The following is a 24,066-nucleotide window of genomic DNA, read 5'->3' as shown; positions in this document are numbered from 1 at the left end:
TTTCCGGCCCCGATACGCCTTTCGCTGACCTTTCAACAAATAAAACTACTAAACTAAGAATATTTCAAGCGTATTTACGTATAGTTATCCTAAGAAATAATAATTAAAAAAGTGTAATATAAATATTTTTTTAAACATGCAGATAGCTAGGCTAGGATAGGTATTCATATAAACAATTACAACGTTACATAAATAAATGCGCCAAACTGGAGTAACCAGTTTGTTGGCGCGCGAAATTGGTTAGAGCTAACGAACGGTTTGCGGAGGTTGCGGGTTCAAGTCCTGCCGGAAGCGTAATTTTTTCAATTTTTTCCTTTAATATAAAAATGTGTATTATTTTAAGCACTTACTCGTACATAGTTATCAACACAAAAGGCTTAGAAGGTAGGTTTTAGGGATTTTTATTTTTTTGTTAGGTTTAGTTTTACTTAATTTATTTTATAAGGTACTTGTATTTAGTTTGTTATATAATACGAAAAAAATGCCCCATATCTAAAAACACAAAAGTATGTTTATAAGTTTAGCCCATTCTTTTTATGAAATTCCTTATGATGGAATTCCTTGCCGGCGTCTATATTTCCGTGCTCTTATAACCCGGCAACCTTCAAATCAAGAGTGAACAGGCACCTTCTGGGCGAGCTCGCTCCATCGTAGGCCACGTCTACGCCTCGGCTAGTCTGTGGCCATGAGTAAACCCATGCATAATAAAAAAAAAAAAAAAAAATGAATAATTAATACAGTTAACATTAGTGTGATCCATGAAAATTGAAAACCGGTCTCTTAAAGATAATTTCAATATTAAAAAAGTAAGTCGAATTGTAAAATAGTCCACTATTACCCGTGGAATACCCTAGTACCACACGTCTTATGTTAATTCAATTTGGGTCGTAGCGACTTGGTATCAGACGTGTGTTACTAGCGATTAATATGAGTCAAATTGCTTTGCATCAATTTATTGTATGGTGGATGTTCAACGGGTTAATTAAATTTACTGGTGTAATTTTCCCGTGTACTAAAAGTTAAACTAATAGGTGCCAGTACGGTTACCATCAGTTTGTCACTGAAATAAACGCCGTCGAGAACGTAATTTACTTTCTATACATCCCGTTTGCACTAATATGCGAGTGCGAGCGAGATGTATAGAAAGTAAATTACGTCCTCGACGGCGTTTATGTCAGTGACAAACTGATGGTAACCGTACAGGAATTTTTGCCCGCTACATCGTAATACACTGTTGACAGTAAATCTACAATGTTTACTTTGTAGATTTACTTACCAGGCATTAAATTACAGCTAATTAAATTTTTCGTAATGTGAACCAAGTCAATTGCCTCAATTGCGGTAGGTAAATGTGTTTTTTATAGAATTCATCATCATCATCATCTCAGCCATAAGACGTCCACTGCTGAACATAGGCCTCCCCCTTATGGGGGGTGAATGCCATAATCGCCACGCTTGGCAGGCGGGTTGGCGATCGCAGTCGAGTACATCGAATTTGAGGGACGCTGCTGCCCGTCCACCGGTGGTCTTGGACGTAGTTTAAGGACATACCCGGGTCCCGGGGTTTATAGAATTATTACTTTTTATTTTGCACACGTAATTAGCGGTTTGGTTTAACAAAAGAAAACAATGCCATTCATCAGCAGGTAGACTCAAGTGGATTCCGACATTTTAAAACCGACCGACTATAATTATATCATGGCGACTGTCAATGCCACTGTGCAAGCGAGTCAGCAGTATAGTTATGAGCGTACGATAGAGATAGAAACAGGCGGATCGATGTACGAAATTCTTCATGCTTCGAGTCCTTACTTTACCGACTGAACAGTTTAATTGCCTATTTAAAACTTTTCGGCCGCGTCACTCCGAAACCGTACCTGTATCTTTAAGGATGACTCACGTTAGACCGGGCCGTGTCCGGGCCGGATGTTCCGGCGCTTACTTTTCTATGACACGACAGGCGATCACGTGATGCTTTCCATAGAAAACGAGGCGCCGGAAGCTCCGGCCCGGACACGGCCCCGTCTAACGTGGGTCATTCTTTAAGGACGAAAAATATCAAATGCCAGTATTTTGTTTGTAATTTGTTATTCAGTTATTTTCATGTTTGTAGTTAGTTTAAGGGGATACAAATAAACGTGACCAGCCCTCTGGGCATCTGCCCTCCTCAATCTAGAACCAATATTGTGCTTGTAAACATTATTTCGAACCGACCTCGCTTAACCTACAAAAGTTTGGTAGAATGTAATGCTTGTGTAGTATACATAATATTTTTACAAGATTTTTTGTTTTTGTATAATTTTACGGTTTAGACTCATTGTGTTAAGTCACTCGTGCGACATGTTTCGGAGAGCCTAGGTCTGTATCGCAGTACGCGATACACGGCCGTCGTGAACGCTGCTCGCACTGTTAGTGCTTGAGAAAGGGGACCTAGGCTCTCCGAAACATATCGCACGAGTGATTTAATACACGTGAGTCTAGACCGTAAAATGATTCAATGTTAGTATGTCTCACAACAGTCTATATTCGATTTTCTTTTATGCTACGAGGATGGCAAACACTGCTTTTGACGGCTTCCTAGCCTATTCCGTATATATTTATATATTCGTTTTATATCACAAAATTGATAATATAATCTAAAAGATAAGTACCTACACATCTTTTGTTAAAAGTAATTAATTTCTAATAATCCGTTTCAAAGCTAACGTCTGAGCTCTGACGTTCATGACATGTAATCATATACAATATGACTTTAAAGCTTTTAACGAGATATTGATATGTCGCAGTCAAAAGTGTGAGCTGGTCAAAAGAACTTTTAACCGACAAAAACAGGCAAAACTGCTTTTGACTGAGCATGTTGGTCAAAAGTAGTTTTACCTGAAAATCATTGGTTAATAGTAATTGTGACTGTTACTATCAGTCAAAAGTACTCGCAGAGATAGGTAGGTTAGGGTTATTTTTTTTGCTACGCCCTAAAAACGAAACTGCTGCCAGAAATAGGTATGATTTTCAGGTAAAACTACTTTTGACCAACATGCTCAGTCAAAAGCAGTTTTGCCTGTTTTTGTCGGTTAAAAGTTCTTTTGACCAGTTCACACTTTTGACTGCAACTGATATAAATATTACCTTGAAATTTCAAGTAAGCTAGCTAATATAATTGATGTTCGAATAATATTTATTTTTATTTTTTATTAGCCTATGTGTGTGTCCCACTGCTGGGCAAAGGCCTCCACTCTCCCTTTCTAATCCTCCCTGTGCTGAGCAAGATCCCGCCAATCCAGCTGGAACGCATCCAGGTCGTCCCGCCACCTCTTTCTCGGTCTGCCTCTGCCTCGACTATCCTGGGGATGCCAGCTAGTGACTATTTTGGCCCATCTGTCATCATGCATCGAATAATTATGTAACGTGATATTTACCAATTTTATCGAAGCGTACGGGGATGCGAAAATTTTGAATTGTATGGCTAATAAGGGGGTACAAACAGCAATTAACTGTCCATCGGTAGGCCTTATGGCCTTCGTAATAAGGTTTACAGTCAGTTTATTTTTTAACAATAAAAACAGCAAGCTTAAAAAATAAGAATTTTAAGTGGTATTTTTACGGCTCCTTATTTTTTTTTAATACTTATTAAATTCAAGCTGCGTAAAGTCGAAATTGCTCCACTTTATATTCTGTTTTGTTAAAAATAATCATAAAATACAGTTTACCACGCGCTGTGCCCTGTTTATCAAAAGCTTGTAACTTGTTATACAAGTGGAAATCCCTTTTTGACAGCTTTTGTTAGAACATGTAAAGTCAAAGTGGTATGTATCCTCCCGCGTGTGTCTATGCTCGTTCGATTACGTTGACAATGTCATGAGATGAAGAATATATTTCTTTTGATCCTGTAAAGAATCTAGTTTTATTAATGTTTATTAGCGGATAATTCCCATACATTTCACATGGCGACGATGACTATCGGCACGTTAAGTGCATTTGAACCCAAAACGCAACAATGGGAAATATTCTGTAACAAGGTAAAACAGTTCATTTTGTTAAATGGAATAGATTCCGAGGACAAGAAACGGGCCGTCTTGTTGACTCATCTATCCGACGAAGCCTATCTTTTACTTCGTAATTTACTTCATCCTAAGGTGGTAGAAAGTTCTAAATTGTTTAATTTATGTTTAAGGTTGTTGTTATTTATGTACAACTTAGGTGCAGTTGCAATGTATTGATTTTAGTTAGATATGTTTATTTATAGCTTCTGGCTCTTCAGCTAAGGGTGGAGGAGCTGGTATGTATCCTCCCGCGTGTGTCTATGCTCGTTCGATTACGTTGACAATGTCATGAGATGAAGAATATATTTCTTTTGATCCTGTAAAGAATCTAGTTTTATTAATGTTTATTAGCGGATAATTCCCATACATTTCACAAAGTCATTTAAATGACCAGTACCTTACATAATAGTGTCGCTCATCCTTTAGTATATATATTTTTAGTATATATATATATACCTACCTACTTATGCCTTTGGTAATCCAAAGGCATAAGTAGTACGTGACTTATATAAACTCTTATTTCAAATTCCTAAAACTAAAAACACAATAGCATTCGTATTTTCGTTTGTCGCCCATTCGAGCGACAAATTAGCGACACGCAAGCGACAGCGGCCATTAATCACATTACGTAGCCCGTGATCGGAATGGACAGTTTAAAGATTCTTCAGATTACTGAGGCCACGTGGGGAGGAAGATAATATTGAGCTGCATTAAATAAGTTTTTGGCAACAATTTAATTTTTGGTACAAGCTTTTATCGCTGACTGTATTACTTTTCGTATCAGCTCGACGACACCATAATATTGCATCACCCGACTTACGTATGTATGCAAAATTTCAACTCAATCGAAAACCGGGAAGTATATCAAATTTAACTTGCAAGATTTGATTACAGACAACGGCCAGGTGAAACTAAATAAAAGCTTGCAAAAACCACCTGGCCCCTATTTCACCACGGTGACAGATGCCACAATTGTCCACATCACTGTTACTGACGTCAGAGGCCTCCATTGACTACGGTAACCGTACCATCGGACGGGCGGTATGCTTGTTTGCCACCATCATTGTATTAATTAAAAAACTTTATTATACGCGGATGACTGTGACGTCAGCGACAGTGACATTTTATAACTGTCGCACCTGTCACCGTGGTGAAATAGGGGCCAGAACTCGAGCGTTTTTCGACTTAAAATACGTGAGTGACCCATTCTTAAGATGACGCACCAGAGGGCTTTCGAACCACGTTCGACTTGTTGCCTCTCTGTCGCACTTGTAAATTCGTACGTAAGTGTGACAGGGAGGCAACATGTCGAACGTGGTTCGCGGTAGACCCTCAGTTTCACATGATCTCGTATGCACCAATCAGCGTGAGCGATTTTTAAGGTCGTATCAAAACCAGTTTAAAACTGGAACAAGATTTTAATATGAATCGGGTTACTGAACGCTAGGAATTGCTAAGAGGAAGGAATTGAAATTGCAAGTCACTTTTTTCATTTATTTTGTTTAAGAAATTTAAGGGCCTAACATCCTGACAAAGGTAACTTAACTATAACTACTAGAAGGTCTGTAGGGACCTTCTAAAAGTTATAGTTAGGTTGTATTAAGTAACGGTATTTTTTTTGATTATTTGTCTTCAAATTACATACAAACTGATTTCTGTTTGTTACGGTTCAAAAAGGTGTAGGCACTTATGAAAATACACAAAAGAGTATTTTGACAATCGTGAAAATAAATATTCATTATTCTGCATAGAAGAAATAAATACAAAAAAAACAATGTTTGTTTTCGATTTTTGATAAAAATATGTTAATTTACATATATTATCTTTACAACACCCATACTTTCTTTAAAATTAATAACATTTCTGCGTAAAACGAATTGCAACCGTAAATAGGCATACCGAATATCACAATACTGCTTCCACTACAAACACAACACCTACACCGCAGATGTTCGAACCCATCCAAAATAATTACGGACATAAACATAATAATAAACATTAAAAGAAAACCGCCTTCGCTATGTCCACGCCGCGCCGTGCTCTACGGACCAGTCCCGAAAAGTTACTCGCGATCAACGCACGTCTGTTGCGTTCGTCACTCGCGTTCGAAACGAGTTAAAACAACTTTGCGTGTTTTTTTAATGTTTAGTGGCCAGTGCTTCTAAAAAAAAATTAAAAAAGTTGCCAGTGACAATTTAAAACTAATTTAGTGGTTAAATTAAAAGTGAACAGTGACAAATTGGAATTAGTGATGTGTTAAGTTAACTTTTAAGTGGTTTTGTAAGTGAGCGATTTCTTAAAGGTATGTTTATGCAGATAATTTATTCATGTTATGATGTCTAAATTGGAAGTGGTTTCGATTATGGTGGTATAAAGTTTTAAGCGAATTATAATACTTGATGTTCTTGTGTGAAATATGTAATAATAAATCAAAACATCTTATAAAAATTCTATATTTTAAATATGGTTGTTATTTGGTGTTTTTGTTACTTCTATGATATGTATTGTATAGATACATAATAAATCAGGGTTATGGAATAAATTTGGAAAATGAAAAAAGTTTACCGTATTTCCCATGGGTACTTACAATTTTTATGGCTCCATTATAATTAGGAGAGGTATCTACCTATAAAATGAAAAATTGTGGTCCATTTTTTCAATAAATAAATATAGTAGCGCTATTTCGACTTGTGCTCGTGGAATGTAAAAAAAAATACAAGAAATAATCAAAATTATACAATACAATACAATACAAAGCGGGAGGCCTATGTCCAGCAGTGGACGTCTTATGGCTGAGATGATGATGATGATGATGACTCTTTATTGCACACCTCAATAAAAGAAGACAAATCTAAAATTATCTTTCAAAAAAACTTAATAATTCGTGAGTAACTCGTTAAAGAAGTTCCAATCTCACGGGAGTGTTATAGTTAGAAAACCTTAAATTTTCCAAATAAGTACAAAAAGCGATTGATATGTATTTTTTACAATATAAAAATTATAATATCATAACTTCAAAATACCATTCATTATCGGCTCGGTAAGCTATCGTTTTACATGCGTAAAAAATATCCAAATGGTTTCTTTGATGTAACATAAAATCGTTATCGTTAAAATTTTCGTAATGAGCATAAAACGTTGGGAAATTTTTAGCAATTTTCGCCCACGACAAATATGCATATTTTATATGTTTCAAAAGGTAGACCAGTTTTGTTGGAAAACCTTATATTGTGTACCCGGCCAATTTGAAACCTTTGAAACTTGCGTACGTGAAATGAATATTAAATGCCTAATATAACTGTGCGGCTTTTGTGTTGAAAAAACAAAAATACGACAGCCGTGGTTCATTGTATAATTTTTTTTTTCTATAATTTAAAAAATCTTATTTTTTTTTCATTTTTTATTTGTGGGTTTAAAAACAATAAAGTACCTATTAATGCGAAAAAAATGATTAAACGTGTATTATTGATTGAAATGAAATGTAGGTACCTATTATACAGGATGTTTGGTACATTGTTTGCCAAATTAAAACGGCAGATAGCTTGAGTAATTTGCTATCTTCTCATGCTAAGAAAAATAAAATTAGCCATGGTTTTTTTTTACTACTACGCAAGTAAAAATTTGAAATTTACGAAAAACGGTCATAGAAGTAAATTTTTTTTTTTCACCAAATTCAATATTTCTAGGCCTGAAAAGATAGCAAAAAAAACCTACCTGCCGTTTTAATGTGGCAAACGATGTACCTACCAAACACCCTGTATAAAGTTGTGCAACTTCAGAGGTGACACATGGGTGTCGTCGACGCTGTATGAGAATTAATTTGCCTTGATTGCATAAAATTATTTTAGTCAAAATAATACTTGATAGGAACAACGTAGTTTTAAACGTTGTTAGTCAACATGTGTCACTTTACCATCAATATGCGAAAAAAAAACAAAAAGAACTATAAATATATGTATGAGAATTGTTTTGACTTGTAATATGATAAGTGCCCATTTATCACATAGTCAAAACAACTCACATATTTATGTTTGGGCACCTGTAGCCTCATTCGTGATTGTGCATTTAAAGTCTCAAAATTATACCGAAATTGTATTGTTCCCGTCCAAATATGAGAAAACATCTGAGAAACAACTTCAAAAAGATGAACAATTTGGACAATATTGTAGCGAAATTTTGGATCGACCATCGGCTGATCGGTGGTGGAGAGCCTTGGGACATATATTTGTCTGGCAGTGGACTTTTAGTTGATACGAGTGACGTTTATCAATTCATCATATACAGGGTGTCCCAGAATTCGACGTCAAGCCGTAAACGGATGATAGACCAAGTCATAACAGTTATCATAAAAATACAAAAAAAAAATCCAACTCATGTTCTTTAAAAATTATGGTCACTTTAAAATTCACTAAAAAATCCACACCCTGTAATTATTCAAGATTACACAATATTAAAAACATTAGAATAAATTATGGAATTTGTAGTAACAAGAGTTAAAGAACCATTACAAATTGTATTTTTATGATAACTGTTATGACTTGGTCTATCATCCGTTTACGGCTTGACGTCGAATTCTGGGACACCCTGTATGTCGCAGGAAAATTGTAAGAATCCGCCGTTTACAAACGGGCCCTTTGTAAATTGACGATGCCGTTTGTAAACGGTGGATTCTTACAAAATGCCTGCGACATGTACACTGTGTCGTTCTTAAAATGGATTAAACCAAGGCCGAGACCTGACCACTATACCCAAGCAGTGGTGACCGAGTGGATATGACGTCTGACTTTCAATCCGGAGGTAGCGGGTTCAAATCCTGGCTCGTACCAATGAGTTTTTCGGAACTTATGTACGAAATATCATTTGATATTTACCACTAGCTTTTCGGTGAATGAAAACATCGTGAGTGACTATACCCAAGTTGGTTATAATTGGTATTATATTGGTCTCAAATGTTAATTTCCGAACGCGGCTTAATCCGTTTGTTTCTGTTATCAATCCACGATTACACCTACTGGAAACGTGTGCGAACGTTTCGGTAACGCGCCCACGCCGCGAGCACTGTTGCTATTGCTATCAATCAACTGTCACTTTTGGCACTCCTGAAGTTTCTCGCCGGAAACAAATAAACAACAAATATGTACTGGAATTCTAAATAATGCAGGATGGTTCAAATACATTGTGATCTGAATACAGGGTGGCTCGAAAATAAGTTGACAAAAGTTTAATGCGACATACTGTTCCTAATTTTAACAAACTTTTGCGTTTGTGTGTCAAAGCTAAAGGCGAATATTTTGTAGGAAATCCCTTGTTTTTGTTAAATTATCGTAATTTAAAAAAAGTTGTAAAAGACGTGTACTGTGTACGTTTTGTCACATTTTATTTTACACTAATTACATACAAAACTATATCCTCCTAAGGCCCAGCCATACAAATAAATAATCCAAAACTTGCCACTGCAATTTGAACCTATACTGTAAGAAATTGAGTTGATTTTGCTTTGTATAAAAAATGAACGACGCGAGACAAATGCAACTCTGTTCCAATTGGATATGATTTAAATTTCATCGAACTGAATAAGTACTATAGGTAGGACCTTGGGCCTTACGAAGATATAAAGTTATAACATTTTACTTCAGCAAGTAGCTATTAAGTCTAACTGTCAACCATTATGTTCGTAACTACGTTAAACTTCAGTAATAATCACAATAGGACTATTATTTAGTACTTAGTACTACTGTCACTAACTTTAGTGCCAATGGCTTTGAAAGCAACTTCAAAAGGCAATCAAACTTATCGGTCGATTATTTTAACATTAGTTAGGGGACAGATGATATAAATATTACGTTAGTATACTAATCCATTATAGTTTTTAGAAAGACTAGTAGCAATGCACAGGTTGTCAATCGTGGTTTAACCTGGTAACGCGGCGAGCGTGATGGGCTCCTTTGCATCTGGAAAGTCGGGGCGAATTTTGTGAATAGTTTTTCTACTGTTAACTGCACAGCGACGCCATGTGACGTTTAAAACGATATATCCTCGTTTTGTTCTATCCAAGTAGGTGCAAAGTTAAATTAGACAGAGAGTCCAGGATGGATACAGGATGGCTAAAAAATATGTGCATTCCCGTTGCCAGGAGGTTATGGGATTTACTATGAGCAACTTTTACTATGGGACCAACCCCAAAATCGCGAAAAAAAAATTGGCTGTTTCATACATTTTGGCTGGTCTATTTTCTATGGGAGGGCATTTTTTTTCGCGATCAGGATTGGTCTCGTAGTAAAAGTTGCTCAGTTTATTCTCAAAACCTCCGTAGCAACGCGAATGCACTTATTTTTTGCCACCCTGTATACACTTGAGTCTGCAACATGATACTATAAAACCGTTAAAATCTTTCGGAAGCACCTTACTCTCGAAGTCAATAATTTAATCAAAAATATCTATATAAAAACCCATTAATTACCAGTGAAGATATTAAAACCCTTTAGACGCTTGATCTCGCCGACACTCTAACGCTAGGAGATTATTATTTAAGTAATGCATACGAACGGGTCTCCATTCCGTGTGTATTATTAACAGCTCATGACATGGCCTATGATAATGCATGTGAAGTGTAAGGAAAAGTTAATCTAGGTGAAGTTAATTAAAATGAAAAGTAAGATGTCGTGTCGTCCATACCAAACTAGTATTAGTACCTACAGATGGTCGAATAGAAAGTACTAAAGTGTACTAAATTTTAAAAAATATTAGTGTGTTCTTATACGTCCATTTTATCATAAGATAGCTATGTTACAATAGTCATTCTATTTTATATATATTTAGTTTATATTTAAGTTTAGTTTCAGTTATGTTTAGATTATGTGTTATTAAAAAAATTATTATGTGCATTAAAAATACAATACTACGTTCCAAAACTGGAATAACTGATGTAGCTGAAACTGCCGCCAAGCTCAAATGGGATTGGGCAGGACACGTCAGCCGTATGCCGGAAGACCTGTGGGCCAAAACAGCCACCCGTTGGGTCCCACAAATTGTAAGGCGTCACGGTAGACCTCGTCGGAGATGGCGGGACGAGCTTGACGCTTTTGACAGAGACTGGTGGGAGACTTCTGAGGATAGGGATACGTGGAAGAGTAAGAGGGAGGCCTTTGCCCAACAGTGGGACAATATAGGCTAATAATAATAATAATAAGCCCCCAGGGCAGCTTGTGGCGGGCTGAATGGGAAGTGACGTCCCTTGGGTCCCATACCCCCGAGAGTCGGTCAGGCCCCTCTCTCCGGCTTGCCTTCATTGGCCGGCTGGAGTGAACACTGAGCAGGGGCCGCAGGACTCTCACCTCTGGCTTGCCTTAACCGGCCGTCCAGAGTGGGGTGTCAGAGCTATATGCTCGCAGGGTGGAAGTGAAACATGCCTAAGACGCGAGTTGGCACAGTGGCTGCTTGCAGCCACTGGGTAGAAAGCGGTGCACACCTCTCCACACCCTGAGCCGCTCACGCGATGTTGTCCCCTTGTCGCTCCGTGCGAGCGGCCGTTTTCGGGGACCCATATTGTGAGTTGGCGAGTCACCACCTGCCTATTTTTCGTGTTTTTATAACATATGATTAAGGCAGGTGCCATAGTTTTTTCCATAGTCACAGTTACCAGTCCATTAGCATCGCAACCCAATAGCCCAGTTCTTTTTGTTCCTTTTTCTTGCAATAGTCCTACACTAACCGGGCTTGTCCTTGGGTGCACTACTATAGCGCAAACAGGGGTAATCGTCGGTTAGTGTCACATCACACTTAGAGTAAATTGTCAATTTACAAGGGGCCTCTACGTGTTGGCTTCGGCCCCACGCACGCCTACCAAAAGTCCGGGACCCCATGGTCCCGAGATTATGTAAATGACACACAAAATAATAATAATAATGAGCCGCTCACACCGATGTTGCCCCTGGTCGTCTTCACGACGGCAGTTTCAGGGGCCCATCTAGTCAGCGGCAAGTCACCACCTGCCTCGATAACGTGTGTTAGCATTGTTATGGCAGGTGTCCGAACTCTTTACAATAGCCCAGTCTCATAGTCCACCCAAACTTCAATCCATAGACCGGTATACTATTCACTTTTGCTACAATAGTCCCAATGCCTGCTGAGACCGGTTCATGGGTGTCTATTGTTGCACCTGTGAACGGGTTCCAGCAGGCGTTCTACATGACATTAAAGCTCTCCAAGGGGCCTCTACGTGTTGGATCTGTGTCCCCACGCAAGCCTATCAAAAAACCGGGATTATAGGCCCGTGATATCGAAGGAGATACAAATAATAATATGTGTTATTAATAAAAGTTTCCTTCCAAGCTGTTACAATATCGGTTATGTAACGAGCTGTTTTTAAACATGCGGAATTATGCCCCAACTCAAATATTCAAGTGAACAATGTTCTCACAAATATCTGAACACGACTCTATATTAAAGGTGTTAAGCGTGTAATTGTATGTAATAGCCAATAGCCATTAAATTTAATGTCTTCATCGGGTGCAGTAAATCTATCTATCTATCTATCTATATCTATCTATATATCTATATCTATATATTATATATATATATATATACATATAATAAAGCTGTAGAGGGTAGAAAGTCTGTACATGGAAGATATTTGAAAAAAAGTTGGCTGGGGATACTTAGAATCGATAACAGAACACGTTCCAACAGTTTTTAGAATTTTTGTCTGTTTATCTGTTTGTCTGTTTATCTGTTTATCTGTTTGTCTGTTTATTTGAACGCGCATCACGTGAAAACGGCTGAACGGATTTTGATGCAAACTTTACTAATCTATCGAGAAAATCTCCGGCCAGGTTATAGGCTATAAAAACTCAACCCCTAAAAGGGGGGGGTAGCCACAACACTCGCTTGATTTAAGTTTGCCCCTGAATCTTATGGCGCTACTTAGGAAGGAGGGGCAAACTTTTTTCAAATATGTGCTACCACTATTGAGTACCCTGGTAAACTAACAGATGGCGCTGAATTTAATACGTAGTGACATGAATAGCCACCGAGGAAGGTTTTTGCCAAATTAACTCTAAGTTTAGATGACCCGTACGGACATCAACAAATTTAATTGAATAATTATGTCGATTTAATACTTAATATACAACAAAATTAAACGACAGTAAATTAATTACCCCTCATTGCACAGTGACATCTTTTTCACGACTACCCAAAAAAAAGTGAGAGAGAGTGTATTGTGTTTTCAGCGTTCGTGTTTGTATGTAGGTATATATTTATTTATCTGGGTTTCACTCTCTCTCACTCTTTTGCGGTTCGGCGTTAGGTCTTATGCGAGGCCTTCTGCCTTACGGCAAAGTTGATCTTCTGCCTTAATTACACTTGGGCGTGGATCCAAGCTTTCCTCTTTCGCAGCTGGGCCTACTGCCTTGCTCACACTTCGCCAATTCAATTCTCTTGATCAATTCCAAGCTCTGCTTTCTTGCATCTTTTATGCATGAAAACAACCTCGCTGAAATCCTTAAATATCGAGCCCTATGCGAAGCTAGGCTGGTAGAAAACTGTCCCATCCCTTCTTTGTATGAAATCCTGGATTCGCGCCTGGTTGGGACTAAAAGTAAAATTGCGTATATCGAAAAATTTTCGCGCTCGCTTCGCTCGCGTTTTTCATATCTTTCTAAGGTATGATAAAGGTGACATTCGGGTGGCGACTGCAGCAGCATTACTCTGTTGCAACGTTACTGTCAATTTTCGTCATAAAATTATGTGACCGATTTCCATACTAAAAGTAAAAATGTACAACTGTCTATCATATTGCGTTTTTATATCGAAAAAATTTCGCGCTCGCTTCGCTCGCGTTTTCAATCACTTTCTAAGATATGATAAAGGTGACGTTCGGGTAGCGACTACAGCAGCATTACTCTGTTACAACGTTACTGCTGCAGCACTGTCAATTTTCGTGATAAAATGATGTGACTGATTTCCATACTAAAAGTAACAATGTACAACCGTCTATCAAATTGCGTTTTTATATCGAAAAAATTTCGCGCTCGCTTCGCTCGCGTTTTCAATCACTTTCTAAGATATGATAAAGGTGACATTCGGGTGGCGACTGCAGCAGCATTAGGTACTCTGTTGCAACATTACTGCTGCGGCACTGTCAATTATCGAGAAAAAATAATGTGACTGATTTCCATTCTCAGCTGTAATGCGGCAATGAACTTCACTCAATTTACCAAAAAAAATAATGTAAACTTAATGACCCTAGGGAGAGGGGGCACCATGGTCTAGAAATGCTTAGGGCATTAAAATATCTTAATCCGGCACTGCTTCGGAGTTAACCCGACGTACGTGTCGCGCTGTACGCGTTCCAAAGCCGGGCGCCTTCGGCGCCATCATACTAAAAGTGTCGGGCGTAGACCGACGTACGTAATACGCTGTACGCGTTCCAAAGCCGGGCGCCTCCCTCATACTCAGAGCGTCGGGCGTAACCCGACGTACGTGACACGCTGTACGCTTGCCAAAGTCGGGAGCCGAAGGCACCCTCATACTCAAAGCATCGGGCTAAGCCCGACGCACGTGGCGCACTGCACGCGGTCCAAAGCTAGGCGACTTCGACTTTCTCATACTAAAAGCGTCGGGCGTAGTCGGACTACTACAAATCGCGCTCTAAAAAGTATGAAGCAATAAGATTATTTTAAGAAGAATTATTTTAAGAAATTATCATGCAGGAAATTATAAATGTTATAATTTTTTGAATAAAAATACGGCGTAATGTAATTTACTATTTTTTTTATATATTTAGCAGCTTACTGACACAAACCGAATTCCACGCGGGCGGAGCCGCGGGCACAGCTAGTATCAAATAAGTGACTTCATTTCAACTTATGAACATTTTTGAGTTAATAGTTTTAATTTACAGAATTCTATAAATGTATTGTAATAAAACTGTTTCCTTTAAAAATATCGGAATGAGTTTAAAGTTTAATTAATAAGGGGAAAGTGGCGTGAAACGGCCTTAAAGACCAAGTGAACTTTTTAAATGAAATGAAATAAAATATGTATTTTCAAGCAACAATAAATACCTTAAAACTAGCATACATATTACAGTGGAACCTGGATAATTGCAATCTCAAGGGACCGGCCCGTTTTTGTCAATTAACCAGGTTTTTCATTTATCCTCTAGCCGCCCATACGTCAAACCTTTCCAAGCAAATTGAAATTTTATTTTGTCTACACAAAGTTCAAATTAGAATGGGACAGGAGACCTTTTATAGGTTTCTGGGCGGCTAGAGGTTAAGCAGGTCGTGTCAATTTACAAGGTTCAATAAATCGTTGTGTCAATTATAGATGTTTTCATTAATAAAGGTTGCGTTCCGACAAATTTCTTTTATGGAGGTGCAAATAACCATATAAATTCTCAAATTTACATATTACTTGCGATAATATGTCAAATATCACGCAACTCTTTCTCTTTATTTGTAAGGAAAACATTCTATAATTAGTTGAAAATCAAAATCATACATTGTATAGTCAGCGTCAATAGGAACGGATGAAACAACGCTCCAAAAGTATCTGCCACCCTGGAATTATTTTGCTAAATAGAGATACATCACAATAAATATACTTTAGAACACGAACTGTAGAGATGTATCTCTATTTGGAAAATAATTCCAGGGCAATCCAGGGTGGCAGATATTTTTGGAGCGTTGTTTCATCCGTTACTATTGACTTTGACTGTACCACAGTTAGATAAATTATCGGTCGTTGACCCCTAGCGACATATTTCGTGAGTCTCGCGAAACTCGTGGGACCACTAACGTGGGTCTGTTTGGGCAAATGTCTTATGCCGTATGAAACATAAATAACATAATAAAATTCTCTTTGATCCGAATAATCTCACGAGACAGTAGGTATGTATGTTTGATTTGATGGTTGGCGACATGTTGTCATATTATGCTTTTTAGGGTTCCGTAACCAAAGGGTAAAAACGACTATTACTTAAGACTCCGCTGTCCGTCTGCCTCTAGGTCTGTCCGTCCGTCTGTCACCAGGCTGTATCTCATGAACCGTGATAACTAGACAGTTGATTTCTTTACAGATCGTTGTTTCTGTTGCCGCTATAACAACAAATACTTAAAAGTACGAATAAAGTTCTTCACATATTAAATATATTGAAAACGGGTCACTCACGACTCAACATTAAACTTAAAATACGTAAGTGACCCGTTTTTAATATATTTAATATGTCTGTGTCCCACGGAAGTTTTGTCATTAAAGTTCTTCACGCTTAAAATAACGGCTGTATGGAATCACGAATGTAGTAAACTGCGGTTGTGTGGAATCCATATTGTATGGGAATCGCGGATAGGACGAATTGCGTTTGTGTTATCGATCGCATAATCCAAAACAAAAACAAAGTCCCCCGATGCGTCTGTCTGTTTATGTGTTTGTATGTTCGCGATAAACTCAAAGCAAAGATATATGTAACTTCGTATAAGATGAATAAAGTCTAAGGAAAAAACGTGCCTCGGAAATCAAGAAAAGTCATTCTCGGATAGATGCCGCACACATCTTTAGCCTATCCTCAGCTAGATGCCGTGATGACACCGTTTCATATTTAACAATTTTAACACATAGATATCAGTGAATGAACATGGACCAAATTATATAAAAATAATAAAATCATTTATCCAGTAAATAATACACATAGATATCAGTGAATGAACATGGATCAAAATGATATAAAAATAATAAAATTAAATGATTTTATTATTTGATAATTTTATACGTTTTCATTTTGAGTTTTAGTCGTGTGTCGATAGATGGCAGTAAATGTTCTGTGACTACAAAATTTACAATGACAGGGCCCCTCTATACTATCTATTATTTTTGCTCTAAGGTACTGAACGGATTTTCATGCGGTTTTCACCTATCGATAAAGTGATTCTTATTAAGATTGTGTATGACCCGTGCGAAGCCGGGCGGAATGCTAGTATATATTAAATCGATAGCAATTACTTATTTGCTCATCAATCTTGCTTTTACTTTTGATGGCACAGTCATAGCTCTTTTAATTTAGTTTGTTAACACATTTGATTGATTAAGTAGATAAATAAGACTACCTACCTACTCCAAAAAAAAGTTAGAGTCATAGACTAAGAATCCTCTAGACCGAGTTTAGAGCAATTATTTCACGATGATGCCAAAAATGCGGGGGTGCGCGGGACGAGGTGAGCGAAGTCCCGTACCGTGATTGGTTCGTTCAAAGACACGGACGTCACACAAAGACACTTTCGGCTCGAACATGGAGTAAAATTACCGTATGCGTGGCAGAGGGGGTAACGCGACTGTGCTCAGTCTGGAGGATGTTTTGTCTGTGGTTAGAGTTGTAGGCCGCCCGTACTGAAAGCGAGGATCTACAATTTAAAAATAAACAAAAACTAATTTCATAAACCGAATGATACACGTGCCTCGCGTACAAAATGGATTAATTGTAGTAATTAATTAATTAATTACTTCGTAATTATATTCAATTAATTGTAAAATAAAAGTTATAAAAAAACACCTACCAATAATGACGGTATTGTTTAAAATGTAGATTGTAATACAACGTTAAATATAATATTTAATGATACACGTGCCTCGCGTAAGAATTGATTAATTGTAGTAAGTAATCCTAATTAATTCATTACTTTGTAATTATATTCAATTATTCATAAAAATAATATTGCCTTATGACTCATAATGTGTCGTCGTAAACATTTCAAAATTTCGAAATATTCGCTTCGACAAATTTCGGAAAATTCTCATATTTTTGGGATTGAATTTTCATTTCCTAATTGAAAGTTTCCTTTATGAAACTTCCTACAATTCCCGAAATTTTATACTTTTTGGAGGCTTTCCGCAACTTACACAATAGCGAAGGCCTAGCCAAGATATACATAAATCGTTTGCGCCGTAGCGATAAAGAAACGCTAATGTCTCTCTGTCGCACTAATATAGAAGAGTGATAGAGAGACATTAGCGTTTATTTCTCTGGCGCAATCGATTGACATCTTGGCTAGACCCCCTGAACTGGCAATCATTGTTTCGCACAAGATGCGCACTGTCAAGGTCATATAGAATATCAAAACGAACAAATTATAATATCTGGAAAGGGCAACGACCTTATTTCAACCGTTTATTAAATGAAGTATAGTTATAAAACCAAATAACATTTTATCGGCGCCTCAGAAGTGCCGCTAGGAATAGTGTTAAAGTGATTAATATAAACTAATAGCCTTTAGTATTTTAACCGAAACTCGTAAAGATAAACAACGGAATTCGTTACAGTTTATCTACAAAGTTTGAGGCTGATTCTGTATTAATATTTTGATGTGGTTTTGATCTATTGTGATACGTCCTTGAGTCACTGTCATCAGACAACTCACGCGCACCAACAAGTGCGAGCGAAATGCCTTATAATCATAATCATTAATTATTTCTTGAATGCGGTACAACTTGCACTACATAAATATGTACTATAAATATGCGGCATACAGTCTAAAAATTCTTCAATGAGTAAAAAGCATGTTGCACCAAAAAGTCAAACAAACATTTCTTAAATAGAGGCAATTCAGATTCTCATATTAATTTATGTAGCTTATTATACAGTTTGGGTGCCATGCCATAAACACTTTCTGCACGCGTTTTTTCCTTTATGAGGGGTCCGCTAGATCGCTCCGCGCGGGTGCCATGAAAATCTGCCGTACGCGTCCGCGCCACTTAGCTTTGTTCATACTATTTTTCGCTAACCCGCTCACCCACATCGTGCAACTTCGCCATCTAGCGGACGCCTTGGCACATCATTGCATTTCGTCAGCACAAATCAGTGTGAGTCGCTAACGCTGGTGCTCACACTGCTCACGGTCAAGGCCTTATCAAGATAAATTGATAACCATATCAAATTGTTAACACAGAATCGCCTTTTTTAACTACCTACTTTAATTATTGTTTTTTTTACATACGATAGACAAAGTGAGATTAGAATCTATATTAAAATTCAGAGACGATTGGAATGTGACCAGAAAGTAGGTGTGTTAACAACGGAATAATTTCACCATTTGTTTTACAAATGGCGGTTTAGACTTAAAATTAATTGCATGAATATATTATGACATCTATCTGTATAAGAATGTTTTGTCAAAGTAATTTTAAAGATAAAATGGTTATAAAGTAATACGTAATTTTGTTGTTACCTACTTAGTTATTGCCAAGAAAATTACTTAAAGCAATTTTTAAACATATTATTTATCATTTTCTCCATAATAATGTGTATTCTATACCTACAGGATAGTGCTTTTTTGTTTATTTTTCGATTTTGATAGTAAGTATTTATATATTTTGTCTAAACGGTACTTAAAACGATACAGGAGCTGAGTTTTAAATATTTTAGGTAAATATACCCGTCTAGCTAACGGAAGCGGCTCCTAAAACTAGTGCGATAAGGACAAGGCGAAAAATCCTGCGTAAAAATCTCAAAAATCGAGGTTTCGTACGCGACTGTTTCCTCCTCCGTTAAGTTTTACCAATCCTAACCAAACTTGGAAATCTAAATGATTATGAAATTATCTGTGCCGGACCCTTTTGCTTTTTTGGCTAATTTATATCAATTTTAGATAGGCTAGTTTGTCGTATGCGTAGGTAGTATCCCACAATAAGTTTAGTGATTGTATAGTTTTATCTAAAAGCGAGGTGCCTTTTATAAAGAAAGATATCAAACATCAAATTATGTTAACTCAAATATAATGACGCAGTAATAAGAAAGAAATAAATGCATGTTGTATGCAATATTACGTATACATTGTTACGTTGCGTAACAATGGATGAAAACTCCCACGTATATACTTGTTTACTATAGAATAACTGTCATTTGTGGCATACGTAACTGGGTGTTTCTGATTCTTACGTTTTTAGGGTTCCGTACCCAAAGGGTAAAACGGGACCCTATTACTAAGACTCCGCTGTTTGTCCGTCCGCCTGTCACCAGGCTGTATCTCATGAACCGTGATAGTCAGATAGTTCAAATTTTCACAGATGATGTATTTCTGTTGCCGCTATAACAACAAATACTAAAAAGTACCCTCGGTGGGCGAGTCCGACTCACACTTGCCCATTTTTTTTTGTGATACAAAGGCGTTAAACATGAATAAAATTTAAATAATTTAAAGTTTAGTAGGCACCTAGTATGTAAATAGGTACCTACTAAATATTACGTGTACAAAATTTGTCATGAGTACTTTAATTTCATCTTATTAAAACCCGAAAATTTCCTTAACCGATTCGGGGCTGATGACACGCATGCCGTATCAATGTTTTTTACGTGTGCCGTATGACACAGGAGGAGTGTCATGATATTCTATGGCGCACGGCATGGCTGCCGTGTAATGAAATGATTGTTCCGCGCAACAGCCAAAAGTTTTCGAAAATGAAACACGCAACGAATCGGTTCAGGTCTAAAAATACGTAAATTTTACGCAAAATTAAATATTTTTGGAAAACGAGGTAAAGTGACCCTTGAACGTCGTTGCGCGTTATTTACCGAAATGTGTTTATGGCAGGAAACAGCCGGGGAGGCCTATTTCCTTCGGTTTCATTAATAAAATAAATAAGACCGAAAATGAAATTGACGTGGGTGGTGCGCAAATTAAAATGTGTCACGGAAGTTGATTCTAATTTAACAATTCGTTGTGGTTTTGAACTGGTTTTGAGTATGGCGCGTACGATTAGGTATCTCATACATAATTTTTAACTTCATGTCGCATGCACCAATCAGAGTCAGCGATCTTTAATGGCGTATCATAATAAAATCAAAACCGCAACAAGTTTTGAATCTGAATCAGGCTCACGTGAGCTATGAAAACCAATAACACCCATAAAAAAACATATGTACTTTGCGCCACTATGCTGGAGTTAAGTAATCAAATCGTTAACCCAGCGTCAAATGTAGTGGTAACCATGGTAACTCCAGGTTGGTGGAAGTGGCGGTTAGTGATACATACGTACAAACTATGAGCAAACTTTTGAGCGACCTAAGTTTATGGCTCAACACATTCAAAGAGAATACGAGTATAACCACTACGGAACACAGCAACTTCTGTTTCTACAAACCTTGACACCTAATGTTAAGTTACTAAACCTTCAGTTACAGGAACTGTCACTTTAAGGTACTCGTGGTTTTTTGACAGTGATAAATTATTTTGGGCCAAAAGGCCCATTCTTTACAGCAAAGGGAACCCAAAGGACTAACCGCTAAACGATTACTCTTGAATTTATAACTCGCTATTTTTCTGCGAAAGGGCTGAATATTTTCAATGATGGATATCTCTATCGAATTGTCTGTCTTTATTCTTGACAACTTCAAGATATTCATTATTCACAAGAGACGACACGTACTAGATCCATTCTAGATACGTTATAGTTTAGATATCAACTAGTTCTCTTTTGCAGCGCAATTCGGGCAACCAATGTCACTTTTACGTTAGATAGTACTCTATCTATTAGATGTGAATTGGATCTCTAAGTCATATCCTGTGAAAATCGTTCAAGAGTCTCCAGAATCGCGCAAATGTCAAATTTGACAGGTTAGATCTTAAACATATCGTTATCGTATCTTGGTGGTAAAAATATATCTACTTCAAATGATGATGAAAAAAAATGATGTCTATTTCAAAATCCGAATCGGGCCCCTAGTTGGTAGCACCAGGTCCTAAGGATGACTTACGTTAGACCGCGCAGTGTCCGGGCCGGAGCTGCCGGCGCTTACGTTTCTTTTACATAACAAGCGATCACGTGATGCTTTCCATAGAAAACGATGCGCCGGAGCTCCGGCCCGGACACGGCCCGGTCTAATGTGAGTCATCCTTTATTCTCGTGACTCATACATAGCCGATTTTAAACCCATACATAGCTTTGTATCTATCAGTCTAATTACGAATCCTACTGTGAACGGCCAGAAATTTAATAAATCAACGAGCGTGCGTGCCTGCGGTGCACTCAGACGTAGCAGCCACCGCTATTCCCTGTACTATTTAATAGCAATATCCTGACCATTACAAGATTCTATTTATATACATCTTTCGCTATATATACATCTTTTATTTTTGTATGTACTTTTATAATAAGTCTACAGATTGTTTCAAAGTACATTATAGTGCTATTTACCGGAATTATTAGCAGAATACCTATATCCAAAAAATTTAAGGGCCATATGTACACAATTGTAAAACGGGTTTTGTGACGTACGACTTTTAATATGTTTGTAAATGTATAGTAATTGTTTTTAATTAAATAAATGGTTTGTTTAAACGGGTCCAATACACGTGCAAAAATAATTTTAATTTTTTATTACGATTTACGTGTTAATTTAATTTATTTGACTTGATTTTGTTTTAATTTTAATTATTTGTTTTGTTTTAATGAATTTGTAATTAATTAATTATTTTTAATTAAGTACTTATGTTTGTTATGTATTATGCACTATTTGTCTGATATAAACGCTTACATTACATTACATTACAAAAATGTACTTTGCAACTCGTGTTTCAATTTAACGCCACTCGTTGCGATATTCCAACTTTTCGCACTTAACCCCAAAAAAACTATCTATAGACCCTAACGTACAGAGTAATGGACATACTGACGTATCACGGCTAGCCAGCAGTAAATTATTTTGTGAGCTAAAGATAGTGTACATACTTGATGAGTTGGTAACGTGAAGTTTGCTCACGTAACCCGTAGGTTCCTAGGCGGCTAGGCAAACAGCCGGGGCTGAATTTAGCTTCATTGGCTATTTGAACAGTAACTGTAGTTAGCTAGGTTTTTGGGGGCCTATTTCACTCAATCCGCACGAGTGCTTTCATTTCGTTAAATGTTCTTTCGGTTAATTAGTTGTAACAAAAGAGTAGAAAGACAAAAATTGAGACCAAGAAAAGTCTGCAACAATTGCGATAGCACACGCAGTGTAAGTGTTATTTTAGAAGTCAAACTTCTATGAAATTATGACGTACCTATAAATAACACTTACAGACTTTTATTGGTTTAACTCTAAAAAATCTTATTATCGAACATGCTCACAAAATTTCACAAGAATCGGTTTAGAAATGCGACATTAAATGCCGGACTATAAAAAATAAAATAAAATCATTTTATTTCGAGCTTTCGCTCATATCACACTTACATATTTTATAATGTACATGTATTTATATTATAAGATTCGGACTAAATTTGACACACATAAGTTAACAATAACATATTAACATTATAATAAAATAGAAAATACTATACTATACGAATAGAATATACTATACGAAAGCATTTTTGCCCAAACTGAAATGGCATTACGCTCGTTCGATCAAAAATTATCATACAATCATCGATTGTAATTAAAATATCCTAATAAGGTACATACTTTCCCTAAGCTTAACCACTTCTAGATGATCGATATTAAACTTTCGTGAGACATATCGTGAGAGCACCAGTTGCAGTCGCCGCGAGCACTCGAGCCTGAGGAAGGACCCCCGACGGGCCCGAAACATGTCGCCAATAGCGACTAAAATTCAAGTGAGTGAAACCGTTGTCGTATAAACACTTGGATGGTTGGCAGTCCTCAACTGTACGTTTCTCCAGAAACTTTCCATCTCGCACAGCTAAACCGTGGATGAACTGTCGCCTACGGTATTTTCGGACCGAAACCATCTTCAAACTTTGACTTCTTTTCGCTTAATGAATGTATTAATTATACAGGATATTGACTCTTGGAGACCCTATACATCTCTAAGGATAACATGATAAACTATATAATCTTATAGTTCTGACACCTAGAGACATTTACACCTCTAAATATTATAGAATTTTTTTCGTGTGTTTTTTTATCTGTATTTTGTATGTAATTCGACATTAAGAGACCATATACATCTCTTAGTAATTGTAATACGTTAGATTGAATTGTTAGTTTTATTTTATAAAATTGTTGATGTTATTATTTTTGCTTTTATGTAAATTC

The 24,066-nt window shown here is 37.0% G+C and overlaps 1 protein-coding gene across 1 annotated transcript in view; it reads left to right on the top strand.

Moving 5' to 3' along the window:
* The first annotated feature begins 6,127 nt into the window (after nucleotides 1–6,127).
* Nucleotides 6,128–24,066, top strand: part of LOC134673420 (hemicentin-1-like) — a 235,410-nt gene continuing 217,471 nt past the window's right edge. Inside the window, exon 1 of the mRNA XM_063531406.1 lies at nucleotides 6,128–6,342. The gene's annotated coding sequence lies outside the window, so the exon portion shown is untranslated. The remainder of the gene's footprint in view (nucleotides 6,343–24,066) is intronic.

The sequence above is a fragment of the Cydia fagiglandana genome, chromosome 18, assembly GCF_963556715.1.
Source record: "Cydia fagiglandana chromosome 18, ilCydFagi1.1, whole genome shotgun sequence".
NCBI lineage: Eukaryota > Metazoa > Arthropoda > Insecta > Lepidoptera > Tortricidae > Cydia > Cydia fagiglandana.
Note: the sequence above shows the minus strand (reverse complement) of the source record. Positions and strands in the feature narration are given on the sequence as shown.